Here is a 13,271-nt window from a genome sequence, read left to right as displayed (position 1 = left end):
CCTTGCCTTCCCTAGGAAGTCCTCCTCGGGGACGTCGCTCCCAACATGGCTGGCAGCCCCGGACCCGTCCTACTCCGCAAACACGCACGGGCCCACAAGTCGGACCCACTGGTCGAGAGGGTACATCTCCTCCATGCTAACCCCCAGTACGCCTATGTGGCACACCCCGACGGCCGACAAGACCCGGTTTCCCTCCGGATTCTGGCCCCTGCTGGATCCGAACCCTCACCCCCCCCCCCCCCCCCCCACCACCACCAACCCCAACCATTTTTTCACCAGCGCACACCACCGCAGCCCCCTTCCCAGGAGAATCCGTCCTCCTACTGGCCCCATTCGGATGCGATGAAGCTGAAGACGACACGCTCCCAGAGCCACGGATGCCCGAGCCGACACCAGCATCACCGCCGGGACTGCGACGATCGCAGAGAATGACCATGGCCCCCGACAGGCTGATAGTTTCATTGTAAAATGAACTTGTAAATAATTGTCTGTAAATATGTGTATTGCATGTAAAGGCACCGAAGGGTACCGCTATAACCTCTACCACTGTAAAAGCAAGGCCACCACCACCGCCGGACTCTTTTTTTAAACAGGGGGTGAGTGTGGTAGGCTATATTAGGGGTATCGCGGTATCTAAGTGGGATGTACCTTATACTGTAGTAAGAGTGGTGGAACCTGCCTGCCGGTTCCACCCAGCAGGCGGAGTATAAGAGTCTGTGTTTCACCCACAGCAGTCATTCTATACCGGAGCTGCTGGGGTAACTACTTGTTCATTAAAGCCTTCAATTGGACTACAATCTCGCTTCAGTAGTGATTGATCGTGCATCACTCTGGGGCAGCGAATTCCACAGATTCGTAACCCTTTGGGAGAAGTAGTTTCTCCTCAACTACATTTTAAATTTGCTACCCCTTATCCTGAGACTATGACCTCCCATTCTAGAATGCCCCACAAGAGGAAGCATCAGCTCCACGTCTACTTTATCCATACCTTTATCACCAGTATACCTCAATTTGATCTCCCCTCATTTCTTCTAAATTCTGGAGAGTATAGGCCTAAACTGTTCAATCTTTCTTCATATGACAAACCCTTCATCTCTGGAATTAACCTTGTGAACTTCCTCCGAACTGCCTCCAATGCCACTACATCTTTCCTCAAATATGGGGACGAACACTGTGCACAATACCCCAGGTGTACAGTTGCAACAACACTTCCTTACCTTTATAATCAATTCCGTTAGCTGGTAATGAGGTTCCCGCTCTTAAATTTTAATAAATACTATTATAGAACTTCCCCACAATATGTTCCCATCACTGAGTGTTTTTAAAAACTTGTAGCAGTCGAGGCGACCCCTCCAGCGGTGCAAAGGTCAGTATTGCCCCCAGGGGGGTGAGGTAAATACCTGGGATCCTGGCACTGCCCCTCCCAATTGGAAGGGGGGATATACAGCACAGAAACAGGTCATTCGGTCCACTTTGGTGTTTATGCTCCATTCCAATCCCCTCCCATCTTTCCTCATCAAAATCTCTAATCCTAACTCTATTTCCCTTCTTCCTCAAATGCCTATCCGGCTTCCACTTAAATCTATCGGCTCTCGTCCCCTCACCATTCCCTGTGGTTACACATTTTCACCACTCTCTGGACAAAGAAATCTCTTCTGAATTCCCGATTGAATTTCTTAGCGCTGATCTTCTATTGATGACCACCAGCTATGCTCTTCCCCACAAGAGGAATCAATGGGCAGGATATCCGGCACTGCTGGCGGGATCTTCCCTCCCGCTGCTGGTGCCACTCTACACCCCCCCCCCCCCCCCCCTCCTCCCGTGCAACGGGCGCCCGGCAATGGGACAGACCAACAGTGCAAAACGGCATCGACCTCAGGGGGACTGGAATATTCCACCGGTGACCAATGAAGAGCCGCATTCACTGCTGGAAAACACACCGCTAGGGGCGGGGGGGTGGGGTGGCGGGGGGGGGGGGGGAGGAATCTCCCCCATTCTCTCTGTATCCACTCAATCAAAATCTTCCAGAATTTTAAAGATCTCACCCCTCAGCTTTCCTTTAGCGAAAGATAAGAGACCTAGACGGCCAGTTCTTTCCTGATATGTATACCCTCTCATTTCTCATATCATTCTTGTGTCTTAAGAAGAAAACAGTAAAGTACAATATTAAACACCGATAATGAATGAGTCGCTCTTCTTATTAAGCTCTCCAGATGCTGCAAGGCTGCATAAGTTGCTCATCCCTAATTGCCCTGAGAAGGTGGCGGTGGAAAATCTTGAACGCCTATACTAAACTTGGCGGTGGTGTTCCCATGGTGCTGATCATAGAATTCTTAGGGACCTGCTTCCTTACTCTCCCACCAGCTTCAGCCCAAGTATCTAATGGCAGCAGAAATCAAAACAGAAAATGCTGTAAGCACTCGGCGGGCCACGTAACATGTGTAGAGAGAGCCGATGGATTTAATGGGCTGAATTTTAAAATTTAAATTTAAAAGTCAGTGGTGAACCTGATTCCTCTTGACCGGCTCGCACCACAGCCATTTAACGGCCGGGAGACCATTAATTTGCTCATGCGGCCCCCGATAGGGGAGGAATTACAGCCTCCGAGAGCTGCCAGCCATTTGGTTGGCCAGCTGTTTTCTGGTCCCAGCAGGTCCAGCAGGACCGGGTGCCACAGGCAGGCAACCCTGTCATAATATACAACAGTATATCATGGTGCAGACACACACTGATGGACACACAGTGGGACCAATCAACATACATAACACCGCAGCCAATCACCAGTGAGAGCCCACACACTATAAAGACAGGGGACATCAGAGTTCCCGCTCATTCGAGTAGCAGCTAGCTAGGAGCACAGAGCTCACAACCAGCAACACAGACATTCGCCATGTGCTGAGTTCATCAACTGGTTCGGACAAGGCAAAGGTCTTTAGTTAAAGCTGGTATCGTATTGACCCACAGTTCAAGTATGTTTAAATAGTTAATCTTTTAATAAAATAGTGTTGCACTACTTCAAGTGTTGGTGACCTGTATGTGATCCAGAACACCCAACACATCATGATACCAGGAGTGGTTGCATACTAGCACTTCTGAGACCTACCTGCAAGTGATCTGCCTTCCGCCAGCATTCCGTCATTCTGCAACATGGACAACATCAGCCCACCGCCACCGCTCCGCATCGCCGGCAACCTCGGGGCCAACTGGAAGATTTTCAAACAGCGCTTCCAGCTCTACCTCGAACCCACGGACAAGGAGGGCACCTCGGACACCAGAAAGATTGTTCTTCTCCTCTCCACGGCCGATCCCCAGCGGGAAGCAAATTGTGATGGAGCCTGGACGAAAGCCAGAACGAAGGGGTGTGGGGGGGGGGCGGGGGGGGCGGTGAGGGGTTGAGCAGAGTAGGGCAGAGGGGAAAGTCTGGGAAGTGATAGAAGGCTAGAGTACCTGGGGGGGCGGGGGGGGGGGGGGGGGGTGGGGGGGGGGGGGCTCCGATTGTCACAAGGGAATCACAAAGGAGGCACCCCACCTTGCCCATCCATTGGTGGACTGGAGACTGGAGATTTGGAGCCAGTGTTCCTCACCAGTGGTAAAATCGCAGTGGTGGAGGGAGGAGGCACTTAAGTGGCCTTAATATTCAATGCTTCTTGTCACATTAAAACAAAATTGTTATGAGTGGAACAGAATGAAATTATTCATTCATGCAGAGCTTACTTGAAATATGTTTCAACTGAAAGTCAACACAAGGATTTATTTCTTATTTCTCTTTCATTTTGTGATTTCCTTTTCTTTCTAATCTCCTGTTGATCTGCCCTGTGGTGAGGAGAGAGATCCGGCTACAGAGCTACATCAATTCTTAATTAAGCCACTGACGGGAGGGGAATTTGGTCGATGTTGGACTAGACAAATGATGTAGCTGAGTTAAGCAAATCTTGCTATCTTGGGGAAATCCCCCCCAGATCTGCAGATCAGTGTTAAGAAGCGAACACAAACTCAGGTTGACCAGTTAAAAGTCCAACAGGGAAACAGTATTAATATCCAGAAGTTTCCATTGACACACTAGGGCGCCACGGTAGCACAGTGGTTAGCACTGTTGCTTCACAGGCCCAGGGTCCCAGGTTTGATTCCCGGCTTGGATCACTGTCTGTGCGGAGTCTGCATGTTTTCCCCGCGTCTGCATGGGTCTCCTCCGGGTACTCCGGTTTCCTCCCAAAAGTCCCAAAAGATGTGCTTGTTAGGTGAGTTGGACATTCTGAATTCTCCCTCAGTGTACCCGAACAGGCGCCGGAATGTGGCGACTAGGGGTTTTTCACAGTCATTGCAGTATTAATGTAAGTCTACTTGTGACAATAAAGATTATTATTATTAAATAAAACAAGGGTTAGACAGTAAGTGAGTTCATAAAATCATATAATTATTCAGCACAGAATAAGTCTATTTAGCTCATCATGCTCTGCTGTCCTTTGAGGGCAGAATTCTCCCTCAGGACATGCTTGAAGGCAAGAAAAACATTTGAATGAAGGGCGTTGGGGTCAGTTAGTTGATGGGTGCCCACCTCCGGATGGTTTTGCCGGAGGCAAGGTGGAAGAGAAAAGGGCTACCCGCCAGATAGTGGTGAGAGCCATGTTGTATATTTAATTGTCCAATTGTGGGCAGATTGGAGGCACCAACAGAACCTTCTGAGGCCAAAGCCTGGCAGGAGTCAGGAGTTGGCTTGTGGGCAGATGGCTGGGGCCCTATGAGGCTTCTTTCAATTCATCATCAACTCAGGACTACAGCCATCAACGAGTGATAGCTGAAGCCATGGGCCTACCTGTGGAGGGATTTGCTGTGGTCACCATTCATTTTATCAAAGTAAATACCCTTTCAGAGGATGCCTCAAGGTGGCAGCACCCACTTCTGCCAGCAAGGCCATCCTACCTCCACTGCCCGTTCACACAGTGCATTTCAGAGCATAATAACTTGCTGTGTAAATAAATTATTCCTCACCTCCTACTTCTGATACCGTTGCCAATTTTTGTAAATATGCATGTTCCAATTAACAAGCCTCCTGCCAGATTCTCCCTACCTACCCTTTCTAAATCCTTCATCATTCTGGCTATCTTGATTAAATATCTTCTTAACTTTAAGGAGAAGACTGTTTTGCTAAGTCGCTTCAATACCTGATGCCACTAGTCTTTCATTGTTGGGGAATCATCATTTCTTTAACACTTCTGAGGATGTCTTAAGTCTTCCCTTCCAGATTTCTCATGTTACTGACAGACAGACCAATACTTTTGGGATTAGGACAGAGTCACTCACATGTCTACTGTAGTGTGTATGGTGTGTGCAATTCTGTGAGTCTGGTGTCAGATAAACAATGGTACTTTTAAGAGATTTATATTTGTATTGGTAAACATTAGAAATAAGGTATAGTTTTAAGTGTATTTAGTTTAATGTTTCTGTGCCTGGAAAGGTAAAACCTATAGTTAGATTCATGCTGGACAAAGGTGTTGGGAGATTGTGTAGGGGTTGGTTCAGTTCCAACCGTGTTTCTATTGTACTCAGAGAGGGCTACAGCATGAAGAATAAATACACCAGCAGTAGTTGCTTAACAATTGGGGTCTTATAAACTGAGAAGCTTTTAAGTTTTAGTTTAGCTAATTTGATTGCAGTTGGAGACAGGACCTTGGAGAATGAATATCGCTCAACTCTGCCAGAAGGAAGACTGGACAGGATGAGAGCTGCAAAGAGGCAGACTTCCTGAAGTGTAAGTTGCAATCCAGAAAACCAGGGAATTGGAACAGAAAGAATGTTTCGGATGACTGGAGTTAAGTGAACAGAGACCAAGGTATTGGTCAGAAGAATTCAAGGACGAGTAAACAAAGTGTTCACAATTCAAGAGCCAATTGCAGTAACCAGATGTAAAGTGGGACAGCATCCTTCAAAGGTAAATCAAACATCAGATGCCATTTTAATAGAATCTGCGAGTCAAGAATTAATTGTTTGCACAGCAGTCAAGACAAATAAGTCCTAAAGGGGTTGATGTGAAACCCTGGACTGGATTCACTGTTAAAAGTGGAGCAGAAGCTTTGTTTAAAAATGTCATTTGGAAAAACTGGGGTGGGATTCCACACTGGCAGGATTCTCCCTTGCGCCGTCAGCGCACCCACGCTCATGGGTTTCCCAGCGGCCTGGGGTGGCCACAATGGGAAATCCCATTGGCAGGTGGCGGGAAAAGAGAATCCTGCTGCCGGCGAGGGTGTGCTGCCCAGGCAAACGCGCTGGTGAACCGGAGAATCCTGCCCCTGGTCAAGATTTTGGAATGCAAACTACTAAGGGAAAGCATAGGCAAGAGAGAAGATTTTAAAGCATTTGGGATTTTAGAGATTTTGGGAGTGGAGTTTGGAAACTCTCACGTGACAATCATTTAGGGAGAGATTCGGAGGAGACATCCACAAACATTGCCTTGATGTTGAGAGTGGAGAGTGTATTCACCCAGTCATCTTGTGTTCTTAAAAGGGACTTTGTGTGAATGAAACCATTGTAGATTAAAATGTACTTTGTAATCCGTGTTAATCCTAAAACCTGCGTGTAATTGTTAAACTAATGAGGGAGTAAAGGTGTATTGTATCATAATCCAATTTTTTCATGTTGAATAAATTATTTTTATCATTGTTAAAACTAATTAGTGGTCCTGTCTCTTGAGCAGTCTTTCGAGCCAGGGTTCTATTCTGGGATCTTCCCGTCCAGTTATAGTACCAATGAGATCATTATACTGGTCTGTTCTCACTGTGCTTGATTGGATAAGACTGGGTGATGACTCAGTGCTAGAGTGAACAGAGAGGTTCCTTGAAGTTAGAGCTGGGGAAAGAATGATTTGTCGATTGTCGAGATATTTTAAAGCCCCGTAAACAAACTAGCGTTGTCTCTGTATTTCTCAGAGTTAGATAAAGTATACATCAAACCGGTGAAACACAAGTGGGAAAATGTATTGCATGGGAAAGCTCTGCACACCGGCACCATTATACACGCAACTTGGGAATTATGATAGACAATCTCAAGTTTGCCAGGCGCAAAGGAACCCAGCCCCGGTACAGAAAGGCCAGTTTATCTCGGTGGCACTCCCAGCCCAGATCAATGGGGAGGGTTGATGGCAGGAAGGGCATCCAGCTGTAAAACCATCTACCAAACCCTAAAATGTTGCTGGATATGAAGGGTGGCCAACCAGCACCGTGACAACCCTGTGCAACACGGGAGCAGCTGAAAGAAAAAGGCATCTCATGTTTGGCAGTATCTACACCCTCATTATTTGGGCAGCGCGGTAGCACAGTGGTTAGCACAGTTAGCTCCAGGGTCCCAGGTTCGATTCCCGGCATAGGTCCCTGTCTGTGTGGAGTCTGCAGGTTCTCCCCGTGTCTGCGTGGGTTTCCTCCGGGTGCTCTGGTTTCCTCCCACAGTCCAAAGATGTTCAGGTTAGGTGGATTGGCCAAGCTAAATTGTCCTTGGTGTCCAAAAATGATAGGTGGGGTTACTGGGTTGCGGAAGTGTGGGCTTGGGTGGGGTGCTCATTCCGGGGACCGGTGCGGACTCGATGGGCCGGGTGGCCTACTTCTGCACTGTAAATTCTATGATTCATTCTGAATAATTAATTAGTCAATACAGTTGAAAAGCAAAGACGTTCAATGGCCCAAAGTCTGTGGAACAGGTGAGGTTTCCACAGCAGTAATGAATTTATGTTGGGGGCGAAATCAGATAGAAGACTATCTGAACCCCCTGGCTGGGAACCTGACTTTCAGATTCAGTCAGATAAGCTCAATGTCAGTAATGAAACGTGCATCTTATTCCTGCCATCAGCACTTCTGAAAGTAGCAGGAGGTGCCATCTTCCAGATGAATCCTTTTGTAACGGCGGCCTGCCCTCTGGAATGGACAAAACGATAACCAATTGGAATATTTTGAAGAAGGCCTGTGAATTCACCATTCTCCTGGCCAATATATGTCCTTCAACAAGCACCATGTGATAGATTGTCTGGACATTGTCCCATTGCTTTTTTGTGGGATCGTGCAGACATTGACTGCTGCATTTTCTACAGTACAACAGGGGCTGGAATTCTCCGGCTGTTGGGATTCTCTTTTCCCACTGGCAGCACAACCCACCTGTGGGTTTCCCCAAAGGCATGCTGCCGGAAACGTACGGCTGAGGGACCGGAGAATCCCGCCCAGTACTGCACGGCGAAAGGTCTTTCATTCACTGCGAAGTGTTTTGAGGTTGTGAAAGGCGCTTTGTGAATGCCTTTCCTTACATTTCTCTCTCCTGCTCTTTCACCCACTTCATTCCTTCTTGGTTGCCTGCCCTCTCTGGCACCCAGAGATGAGCCTGAGGCGCGAGTGTTTAGTGTTGCAGTACCTTTGTTGGCCACTGGCAGTGCCCTGGCTGCAAACGACTTTGGCAGGAGGCCAGACGCCATTAATGTACCAAACAGAAATTCTGCATTTGTTCCACTTTGTGTACAAGTTGGCCAGTGTGTCGTTAAATTAAATAAAGAATAGAATATTAACTTTCTGACAGAAAACACTCCTTCATGAAATGAAATGAAATTCGCTTATTGTCACAAGTAGGCTTCAAATGAAGTTACTGTGAAAAGCCCCTAGTCGACACATTCCAGCGCCTGTTCGGGGAGGCTGGTATGGGAATTGAACCATGCTGCTGGCCTGCCTTGGTCTGCTTTCAAAGCCAGCGATTTAGCTGCTGAAGACTTAAAGGGGAAAGAAAGTTTGCCATTTAAAAGCGCTCTTCATGACCACGGAATGTCCCAAAGCACTTTCCAGCCAATAAAATGCTTCTGAAATGTACTTAATATTGTAATGTAGGAAATGAGACAGCTCCTTTGCACCTAGAAAGCTCCCCAGACAGCAATATCATAAAAACTAGATAATCTTTTTCGGGATATCGATTGCGGGATAAATATTGGCTAAGATACGAGGGATAACTCCCCTACTCACCTTCAAAATAATGCCATGAGATGTTTCCCCCCATCTCAGAGCTCAATTTAGCTCCTTATCCAAAAGATGGCACCTCTGATGAGGCAGCACCCCCTCAGCACTGCTCTGGACTGTAGGACTTGACTTCTGTGCTCAAGTCTCAGAGTGGGACTTCAATCAAGGATCTTGAGACTTCGAAGGAAGCCCCTGCCGTTAACTAGTTGAACTCGTAGTGTGGAGTAGCCTTTTGGAGATTGATTGATATGTTGGACTTGATGCACATTCTCTTTTACCACCTTGCATTATTCCGCAGCCTTCTATCATCACTCCTGCAGTCCCAAATATGAACTCTCCCAGGGAGAGTTTAGCAAGAGAAAGGAACGATATTGATCAAATGTTTCAGTTACAATAAGAGACAAAGAAAAATGAGGTATGGAGTGGTGCCATTGGAAGTGCAATCTGTTGACTGAAGGACAAATAATACGAACACAGCCTGCAGCAAGGCCAAGCTTTTTGCTTCAGTTTTTAACATTCACCCAGCTTCATCTCACCAGAGATAGATAACTCATTCAATCTGGACAAGGAACTACAAAGTGTCTGAGAGCTAAATTATGACACTGTTCACAAGAACAACCACTTGTATTTATATAGTAATGTAATAAAACATCCCAAGGGGTGTCACAGAGACATTATCAACGAAACTTGAAGCCACGTAAGAAGTCATATTAGGGTAATTAACTAAAAGGGGTCAAGAATCACAGTTTTGAGGAGTCTTGTCAAGGAGGAAAGCATGATAGAGAGGCAAAGAGATTTAGGGAAAGAATTCCAGAGTTTGGGGCCTAGACAGCTGAAGATGCGGCCATCAGTGATAGAATGATTAAAATTGGACTGCTCAAGAGGCCAGAATTGAGGGGAGTACAGATACATCAGAGAGTTGTGGATCTGGAGGAGACTGCAGAGGTAGGGAGGGTCAAGAGCATGGAAACAAGTGAGGAGGTTTGGCCTGGTGGGATGGAAGAAGGAGGGAACTGTCAGCAGCGGTGGCATAGTGGTAATGTCAGTAATAATCCAGAGGCCCAGGGTAATGCTCTGGGGACATGGGTTCAAATCCCATCACAACATCTCATTTAAAAACTCAATTCACAAAATCTGGAATTAAAAACTGGTCTCAGTAATAGTGACCATGAATCAATTATTGTAAAAACCCATTTGGTTCACTAATGTCCTTACCTGGTCTGGCCTACATGTGACTCCAGACCCTCAGCAATATGGTGAACTCTTACCTGTCCTCTGAAATGGCCCAACCAACCATTCAGTTCGAGGGTAATTAGGGATGGGCAATAAATGTTGTTCTTGTCGGCGGCGCCCACATCATGTGAAAGAATAAAGAAAAACAATGAGGCAGCTCATCTGATTGTCTCAATCTCAGTGGCTGAGAAGTCCGTGACTTACTCACACTTGTTGTTGAAGGTGAGCGTGGAGAAGATCTGGGAAAGGGTTTAAGAGGATGGCTTGCATTGGAGAGAAGAATCCAGGTGCTATCAGAGTCGTATCGTACAGCACAGAAACTGACCCTTTGGCCCACCATGTCTATGCTGACCATCAAATACCAATCTATATTAATCCCATTTACCAACACTTGGTCCACAGCCTACCATTCCTTGCCGAATATTGTTGTATTCCTGGATTATTCGGGAATAGTGAGTTGTGTTAGCACACAAGAACATGGCCTGATAAACCTTTAGGTGGTCTAGTCAGATCCAGAAGTGAATGATTTACCCAGTTGTCCGCCATACCTTTTCCAGATTGCATGCCTTGGACTTAATGGAGCGGAGATGAGGGCCATCCCAACAGGAACAGCCAGGATGAGAGGGAGGATTGGTTTTAATGCGAGAGAGTAATAGTTTTAATGAAAAAGAGTAATGATTTTAATGAGGGTTCAGATGTTGAATGTGGAGGTGAGATTGTGATCAGGCAAACCAGCAGCTGCAGAAATGTCATGATGAATGGAGCGCTGAAAGTTAGATCGTTAGGAACTTGGGAGTGAAGGAAGGGGGAGAGCTTTTTTGCCGGGGTGAATACATAACTAGGAACAGTTTGGAAAACGAAAAGGAATATGTCTGAAAAGTGAGAGAAGGAGGTGATCAGAGATGGCCTATATTAATAGTGTGGTTGCCAAAGAAACTATGAAATGTAAGGTAAATAAATCAAAAAGCAGATAAGAGGAACCATAAAAATAAACGAGGAAATGCAGGAACGTTGACGTGAATCTGCCAATAAACACAGAATACTATAAAAGTGTCTGGAAAAAAGCAGACATAAATATTAATTTTTTTAAAAAGGTACAGACAGTGACCCAGGAAACTGCAGACTAGTGAATTTGGAGTCCATTCTGGGCATGTGTGTCCCAATCTTTATTAAAGACAAGATCATGAAGCGTCTGGATGAAATTAAAATCATAGATGTGAGTCAATATATGTTTCTAATGGCAGGATTTCCAATCTAAGATACAATTTTCTTCAAGGGTGTGCCAAAGACATTTGGTAGGGGTAAGGTAATGGATGTGGTATGATGGAGTGAGATGGCTATGGTCCTTAATGCACTATGGCTAATTACTTATATGGATTTCAGTAAAGCCTCTGATAGAGTTCCTCTGGCATTGAGAATAAATAAAGTGGGAATCAGTAGCAATATTTTACAATGCCTGTGCAGTTGGCTCACTGCTAGAATCCAGATGGTTCTGGTACAGAAATTGTCATCATCCTGGGGAAATATAACCAATGGAGTCCCACAGGGTTGGTCTTAAGATGGCTTTTTCTTAAATGAGCTAGAACTGTAACTAAACTTGCAGCTGGCACAAAGGTAATAAAAATGGTTGGAGTCATACCTGGCACAAAGGAAGATGGTTATGTTGGTTGGAAGTCAGTCATCTCACTTCCAGGACGTCATTGCAGGAGTTCCTCAGGGGAGTGTCCTAGGCTCAACCATCTTTCCCGTACCAGCCTCCCCGAACAGGCACCGGAATGTGGCGACTAGGGGCTTTTCACAGTAACTTCATTTGAAGCCTATTTGTGACAATAGCGATTTTCATTTCATTTCATTCATCTTCAGCTGCTTCACCAATGACCTTCCCTCCAAGATGATATCAGAAGTGGGACTGTTTGCTGATAATTGCCAATCCACAGATACTAAGGCAGTCCAAGTCCAAATGCAGCAAAATCTGGACAGTATGCAGGTTTGGCCTAACAAGTGGCAAGTAACATTCATGTCACACAAGTGCCAGGCAATGAGCATCTCCAGCAGAAGAGAATCTAAAAATCGACCCGTGACATTCAGTGGCATTACCATTGCTGAATCCCCCAGTGTCAACATCCTGGGGGTTACCATTGAACAGAAACTGAACTAGACTAACGATATGTGTATACAAGAGCAGGTCAGAGGCAAGGAATCCTGTGGCAAGTAACTCATCTCCTGAATCCCTAAAACCTGTCCGCAATCTACAAGGCACAGTTAGGAGTGTGATGGGATACTCTCCACTTGCCTGGACGATTGCATTTCCAACAACACTAAAGAAGCTCAACACATCCAGGACAAAGCAGCCCACTTGATTGGCACCCCTTCACAAACACTAACTCCGTCCATAGAACATAGAAAATACAGCACAGAACAGGCCCTTCGGCCCACGATGTTGTGCCGAACCTTTGTCCTAGATTAATCATAGATTATCATTTACAGTGCAGAAGGAGGCCATTCGGCCCTTTGAGTCTGCACCGGCTCTTGGAAAGAGCCCCCTACCCAAACTCAACACCTCCACCCAACACCAAGGGCAATTTTGGACACTAAGGGCAATTAACATGGCCAATCCACCTAACCTGCACATCTTTGGACTGTGGGAGCAAACCGGAGCACCCGGAGGAAACCCACGCAGACACGGGGAGGATGTGCAGACTCCGCACAGACAGTGATCCAAGCCGGAATCAAACCTGGGACCCTGGAGCTGTGAAGCAATTGTGCTATCCACAATGCTACCGTGCTGCCCTTAAGAACAAATAAATCTACACTATATCATTTTACCGTAATCCATGTACCTATCCAATAGCTGCTTGAAGGTCCCTAATGTTTCTAACTCAACTACTTCCACAGGCAGTGCATTCCATGCCCCCACTACTCTCTGGGTAAAGAACCTACCTCTGATATCCCTCCTATATCTTCCACCTTTCACCTTAAATTTATGTCCCCTCGTAATGGTTTGTTCCACCCGGGGAAAAAGTCTCTGACTGTCTACTCTATCTATTCCCCTGATCATCT

This window comes from Scyliorhinus torazame, chromosome 12 (genome assembly GCF_047496885.1).
Source record: "Scyliorhinus torazame isolate Kashiwa2021f chromosome 12, sScyTor2.1, whole genome shotgun sequence".
Taxonomy (NCBI): Eukaryota; Metazoa; Chordata; class Chondrichthyes; order Carcharhiniformes; family Scyliorhinidae; genus Scyliorhinus; species Scyliorhinus torazame.
This window is presented reverse-complemented; position numbering follows the sequence as displayed.